The sequence below is a fragment of the Pristis pectinata genome, chromosome 31 (assembly GCF_009764475.1).
Source record: "Pristis pectinata isolate sPriPec2 chromosome 31, sPriPec2.1.pri, whole genome shotgun sequence".
In the NCBI taxonomy this organism is placed as follows: domain Eukaryota; kingdom Metazoa; phylum Chordata; class Chondrichthyes; order Rhinopristiformes; family Pristidae; genus Pristis; species Pristis pectinata.
The window spans coordinates 5,820,849-5,828,630 of NC_067435.1; positions in this window are offsets into that span (position 1 = coordinate 5,820,849).

Consider the following 7,782-nt stretch of genomic DNA (forward strand, 5'->3'; position numbering starts at 1 on the left):
TAGTTGGGGAAGCAATGGTCAAGGAGACAGAAAGAGCCTACAAAGGATGTAGACAACATTGCCATGGGTCACACTGTGATTTCAGAGTCAAGTGAATGGGCAAAGTCTGGCAGAAGGAGTTTGGTGAGGAGACTGTGGGTTCATCCACTTTGGAGGGAAAATTGGAAGAGCATTATTTAAATGGAGAGAGGTTATTGAACTGCGGCCAGAGGGATCTAGAGTTCCTTGTACCTAACAAGCTAGGTAATAAGGAAGTGAAATGGAATGTTGGCCTTTATTGCAAGGGGATGTATAAATTTAGGGAAGGCTTGTTTCAACCATAGGGTGTTGGTGAGACCTCAAATGGAGCACTGTGTATAGTTCTGTATTCTATTGGACAGATATACTTGCAGTTCAGAGAAGGTCCAGTAGGTGGATTCCTAAGATGAATGAGTTGTCCTATGAGGAAAGGATGAGAAGAATGGGCCATTCTCAATGCAGTTTAGAAGGACGATAGGTGACCTTATTGAAACATAAGATCCTGTGGGGGATTGCAGGGTGGATGTTGAGAGGATGGTTCCTCTTGGGTGGTTGTGGTGGAGTCTGAAACTTGTAGGGGAGCATAATTTCAGAGTAAGGCGCAAAATACAAACTGCTGGAGGAACTCAGTGGGTCAGGCAGCATCTGTGGAGGGAAATGGACAGTCGACGTTTCGGGTCGAGACCCTTCATCTGGACTGACAGGGGAGCTAATCAGTATACAGAAGTGAGGGAAAGAGCTGGCAGGTGATGGGTGGATCCAAGTGAGGAGGGGAAATAGATGGAGGAGGGGAGAGTGGGGGTAGTGACAGAGGCTGGGAGGTGGAGGTGACAGAGGGCTGCAGGTGATGGGATCTGACAGGAGAGGAAGGTGGAGCGTGGAACCAAATAAGGGAAGTGGGGAGGGCAGATGGGAACAGTGGGGGAGGGGACTCAGTGGGAGGAGCGTGTTGGTGATGGGCAGATGGTGGGTGGGCGAGGGGGAAGAAACAGAGGCATGGGGTATGGGTGTGTGTAGGAGTTTGGGAGGACTCTTTCAATCCAGATGAAGGGTCTCAACCCGAAACGTCAACTGCCCATCTCCCTCCACAGATGCTGCTCGACCTGCTGAGTTCCTCCAGTGGTTTTTGCTGCAGGTTCCAGCATCTGCAGTCTCTGGCATCTCCTTTCAGAATAAGGTGTTGGCCACGTGAGATGGAGTGAGGGAGAACTTCTCTACCCCAGAAAGTTGTGGAGACCGAGTCATTGAATGTACTCATGGGCAGAGATTGAAAGGGTTTTGGATTTACGGGAGACAAAGGTTGTGGAGAAAAAACAGGAAAGTGGAGCTGAGGCCAAAATCAGAGCAGCCACAATCTTAATGAATAGCAGAGCAGTCTGAGGGGCTGACTCATGTTCTGATATTCTCCAACTCTGTCATGCTCGTCAACATGCCTTCCTTTCTCAAGTCAAGCCGGGTTTATTGTCACGTGCACAAGTACGGTGAGGTACATGTACAATGAAAAACTTGCTTGCAGCAGCATCACAGACGTATAGGTTCAGACAACACCCACAATATAAATTATACATAAATTATACAAGCCAGTGAAGAAGAAAAAAGCTGTACAAAACAAGACATCAGTGCAAAACAAAACCACAATCAGAGACAAGTCCAAGTGAAAGAGGTGGTCTCTGGCATTCCGTTGCTGAGGTAGGGTTAGGGTTGTGCAGGTCGGTTCTAGTACCTGATGTTTTTTCAGAAAGTAGCTGTTCCTGAACCTGGTGATGTGGAACTTCAGGCTTCTGTACCTCCTGTCTGACGGTAGCAGTGAGAAGAGGGCATGGCCCAGATGGTGGGGATCCTTGATGATGGGTGGCTCTTTCTTGAGGCATCACCTCCTGAAGATGATTTCAGTGGTGGGGAGGGCTGTGGCCATGAGGGACTGGGCTGAGTCCACAGCTCTTTGCAGCCTCTTGTGGTCCTGTGCATTGGAATTACTGTACCAGGCCATGGCCATGATGCAACCAGTCAAAATACTTCCAAAAGTACATCTGTAGAAGTTTGTTAGAGTGTTTGGTGACATGCCAAATCTCCTTAAGCTTCTGAGAAGGGTGCTGGCTCACCCTTCTTAGTGATTGCACCAATGTGCTGGGCCTAGGACAGGTCACCTGAGATATTAACGCCCAGGAATTTGAAGCTATTAACTCCCTCCACCCCTGACCCACCAATGACAACTGACACATAGTCTCCCAACTTCCCCTTTCTGAAGTCAATGAGTAGTTCCTTAGTTCCCCTGTATGTATTTAAATTTTATTCATAGAAGCCACCATCAGGCATCAAAAACACAGTGCTTAAAATACCACACAAGTCAATCACACTAGTTTTTGAAATAGCTTTTCATAGTACCTATATCTTAGTCAAATCAGTCAGGACCAACACAATATGTGATGAGGCTCTCCATACAGCAGGGCCACAGTGTTGTTTTGCATGGCAGAGTTTGACAGGTGACAGCAGCTTAGTTAAACAGAGAGGCTTGTATTTCTGTAGCAGCTGTCAGGATGTCCAAAGGACCAAAGCCAATGATGTAACTCCAAACTGACAGTGTGATCCATGGCAATGTTGCAATGAAGATATCACAGCAGTCAATATGTACACAGCCAGCTCACCCTATAGAACGTCATTAGTGACGTTTAAGTCTCTAACTCAATTGCGGTGTTCAAATAATTGCAGCTGAGATGTGGACAAGGACAAAGTTCCAAAATAAGATTTACTTCTATTAATCGCAGTAATTCTGTAGAAGTCTGCAAGTATAAATCACATATGGGGAATAATAAACTATACGAACATATTTTATAGTAAAACTTTGACATCATGATTCACATCAGTAACCATTGTTTTTCATCACATTTCCTTGATACACTGCTGTTCATTGGTCCTATCCCAGATCACGGGGTCTTCTGCAAAAAAGGGTTAATTTAGCTGGGAAGACAGTGAACCCCACAAGAGGCTGAATGGGGGGGGGGGGGGGAAGACAGAGCTCCCAGGAGCCACCAAGGTCAAGGCCGGAGTATGAGCAGGTCAAATAGTCCAAGAGAATGCTGTCAATGTCCAATATTGCTTGGTCAGTAATATCAACATTTAGGAAGGTCACCAGTGGTGACTAAAGGACAATGATGACCTGGAACGCCAGAGAAGATACCTCAGCCTTTCTTCAAAGCTGCAAGATGACATTTTCACCTCCGCCAGACGAGCAGATTCAGTTAAATGTCCAATGTGAAAGACTGAACATCCAACAGTGCAGTATAGCTCAATGTGAATGTTGTGTATCTGATGCTCTGTGCCTGTGACACTGCTGCAAGTAAGTTTTTCATTGCACTTGTGCATATGACAATAAACTTGACTTTGACTACTTCACTGGAAGGTCAGGAACATGATGAAATGCTTCTTGAGTGAGATGTGAATGAAGATCCTTCTGAACCAGATGTGGCTTTGCTGCCAACTGAACCACAATTGTAGCTTTAAAGCTGTTAGCCTATCTCGTATATCCAGGCTCAAGCACTGGCTCTGGCAAAATATGTAGAAATTCATACCCTGTTGGTCCTGCTAATCACACTGTATAGTACCATTAACTTATTGCACTCTCCCAAAAATTTATTCCGTTGTCTATAGTGCAATGATTTCAGAGGTAGAGCACATCGTACTGATAGTAAAATGTAGCTCATTTAGAGGAAGATCAATGCAATCTTCCCCACATATTTCTGAAATGTGTTGATCACTTTAACATATTTCCTTTACTGTTTTACCTCAGTGTTTGTGGATGCATTTACCAGTTTAGCTACATTTGCTCTTTTCTCAGCACTTCAGAATAATCTTCTATTCATAAACTCTTACATTGGTTTGAGCACATTCTGTTACGATCACTATTGTCTGGACGTCCCCCACTTTTGTCGGCTCTAGTTCTTTTCCCATGATGTGGTTGAGCAGTTCTGTTAAAGTTGGTCTACTTACACACAGACATTGTAAAGACTCCCCAGTTTAAGTAACCCAAATCACCCATAATTCTGCACATTTTTTTCTTAGATTCATATGCATTTCTTTGTTCCTTTTGGGAGTTATCATGAACAACAACTGAAACAATGATCTGATAAAGATGCTGTTTCTGCCAGCGATTGCTCTGCCCTGTTACCTCCGACGAATCCCTCCACTCCCTCATTTCTTAAACCCTTACTTTTATATACACACACATACTCTAAGATGCAAGAGTTATCTGTCAGCTCTGCCTTTGTGTCACTGTCACCTGGTTATCACTACTACACCTAATGCCTTGTTACAACTAATGTCACCTGACCTCAGTATTAAGAGCCATGAATGGTTCAAACTGGAAACACCGCTGGGGTGGTTGTTAGAACCCTCTGCCTAGCACACTGGCCACCATCTTCAGCACCAAAGCACGTCAAAGGCTGCTCGAGACCTTGTAGGTCTGGTCCAAGATGGAGTTTTGCTAATGGTGCCATGCAGTGAAACAAACTGGTGTTTTGACTCAGACAGTCCAGGGGCTCTGTCCTAGTAACTACCCCAGCCTACTTCAGCCTGTGGATGGTGATCCAAGCCCAAAGGATTGAGTACCCTTGCAAAAGTCAGTTGTACAGCACAGAAACATGCCCATTGGCCCAACTCATCTATGATAACTAAGATGCCCACCTAGGCTAGCATTTGGCCCATATCCCTCGAAGCCTTTCCTATCCATGTACGCACCCAAGTGCCTTTTAAATGTTATTGTACTTGCCTCAACCACTTCCTCTAGCAGCTCATTCCATAAACCCACCAACCTCTGTGCAAAGTTGCCCCTCAGGTTCCTTTTTAATTCCACCCCACCTTAAGCCTTTACCCTCTAGTTTTTGATTCCCTTTCGTGCAGAAGAGGACTGCATTCACCCAATGACCCTCACGAATTTTTTTTATATACAGTCTGCTACACTCCAATGAATAAAGTCTTAGCCTACCCAACCTCTCCCTATAATTCAGGCCCCTACTCTGGCAACATTCTCTTAAATCTTCTTTGCACTCTTTCCAGCTTAATCTACTTCCCTTAACAGGATGACCAAAACTGTACACAATACTCCAAGTGCAGCCCCAAGATCTTATACAACTGCAACAACCCAGCTCCTATACTCAATGCCCCCACTGATGAAGGCCAGTGTGCCAAATGCCTTCTTCACTACCTTGTATCTGATGGCACTTTCAAGGAATTATGTACTTTATTTCTAGCAGGAGTTGGCCATCTGGCCCATCGAGCCTGCTCCACCATTCAATAAGATCATAGCTGATCTGGCCATGGACTCAGATCCACCTACCTGCCTGCCTTTTCCCTATAACCCTTAATTCCCCTACTATGCAAAAATCTAGCTCGTCTTAAATATATTTAATGAGGTAGCCTCTACTGCTTCCCTTGCAGAGAATTCTACAGCTTCACTACTCTCTGGGAAAAGCAGTTTCTCTTCATCTCTCCTATATCTATTCCCCTGAATCTTGAGGCTATGTGTCCCCTAGTTCTAGTCTCACCTACCAGTGGAAACAACCTTCCTGCCTCTATCTTGTCTATCCCTTTCATAATTATGTTTCTATAAGATCCCCTCTCATTCTTCTGAATTCCAGTGAGCATAGTCCCATACAATCTCTCCTCATAGGTTAACCCCCTCATCTCCAGAATCAACCCGGTGAATCTCCTCTGCACCACCTCCAAAGCCAGTACATCTTCCCTCAAGTAAGGAGACCAGAACTGCAGGCAGTACTCCAGGTGCGGCCTCACCAGTACCCTGTACAGTTGTAGCATAACCTCCCTGCTCTTAAATTCAATCCCTTGAGCAACAAAGGTCAACATTCCATTTGCCTTCTTGATAACCTGTTGCACCTGCAAACCAACCTTTCGCGATTCATGCACAAGCACTCCCAAGTCCCTCTGCACAACAGCGTGCTGCAATCTTTCACCATTTAAATAATGATCTCCTAATTTTCCTTCCAAAGTGAATTACCTCACATTTACCAACATTGTACTCCATCTGCCAGACCATTACCCACTCACTTGATCAATCTCTGCGGACTCTCCGCAATTTGCTTTTCCACTCGTGTCATCAGCAAAATTAGATACGCTACACTCGGTCCCCTCTTCCAAATCATTAATGCATATAGTGAACAGTTGTGGGCCCAGCACCAATCTGTGGCACCCTGCTCACCAACCAGAGAAACACCCATTTATCCCAACTGCCTTCTATTGGTTAACCAATCCTCTGTCCATGCTGATACATTACCCCCAACTCCGTGCATCCTTATCTTGTGGATAAGTCTTACGCAGCACTTTATCGAATGTCTTCTGGAAATCCAAGTAAACAAAATCCGCCTGTTCCCCTCTATCCACTGCTCATTAAGGAAATGCAGTACATTTGTCAAACAGGACCTACCCTTCCTGAATCCGTGCTGTGTCTGCCGGATGGAACCACTTCCATTCAGATGTCTCACTATTTCTTCCTTAATGATGCTTCAAGCATTTTCCTGACTACAGGCATTTAGCTAACTGGCCTATAGTTACCCACCTTTTACCTACATCCTTTTTTTTTTGAAAAAACAGTATTGTGACATTAGCAGTCTTCCAATCTGCTGGAACCTTCCCAGAATCCAGAGAATTTTGGTAAATTATCACATATGCCTCTACTAGCAAACAACCCCCAGGACATCGATCCCAGTCCTGCCCAGGTGTAGACCATCTGGTTTGTATTGGTTCCACCTCCCCCAGAACCAGTTCCAATACCCCAGGAATCTGAAACCCTCCCTCCTGCACCACTGCTCAGGCCACATTCATCTTAACTATGCTGCTATTCCTACTGACTAGCACATGGCACAGGTAGTAATCTTGAGATTACCTTTGAAGTCCTACTTTTTAAAATCTCCCAGTTCCCTAAATTCAGCTTGTAGGACCTCATCCTGCTTCCTTCTTCCCCCACCCCCCCATCATTGGTACCTACATACACCATGACAACTGGCTGTTCACCCTCCCCTTCCAACGGGCCCTGCAGCTGCGGAGACATCCCTGACCCTTGCACCTGGGAGGCAACACACTGACTGGGAATTCTGTTTACATCCACAGAAGCTTCCCATCTCCTCCCCTTACCACAGAATCCCCTGCCACTTCCCTGCCCAGCAGAGCCACTCACTGTGCCACAATCCTGGCTCCTGCTGTCTTCCCCTGATGAGCCCCCTCCCCCCAACAGTATCTAAAGTGGTATATCTGCTTTGGAGGGAGGTGACTCCTGCACTTTCTTCCTACTACTCCGCCTGTTGGTCACCCATTCCCTAGCCACAGTCTGTCCTGTGTCTGCGTGGGTTTCCTCCAAGTGGTCCATTTTCCTTCCACATTCCAAAAAGTGTACAGGTTAGGAAGTTGTGGGCATGCTATGTTGGCGCTGGCCAGAGGTGTGGCAACACTTGCAGGCTGCCCCCAGAACATGACGCAAAAAAGATGCATTTCACTGTTTTCACATACAAGTGACTAATAAAGATATCTTAATCTCATCTTCAAACTGCAGTGTGACCAACTCACTAAACATGCTATCCACAACATTCTCAGCATTGCAGATGCACCAGGGTGAATCCATGTGTAGCTCCAGTGAAAGTCCTACCTTGCTTTGTTTTCCCCAAAGTGCAACACCTTGTACTTCTGGATTGAACACCATTTGCCATTTCTTGGTCCACTTACCTAGCAGATCAAGATCCCCTTGTAATTTTCATGAAC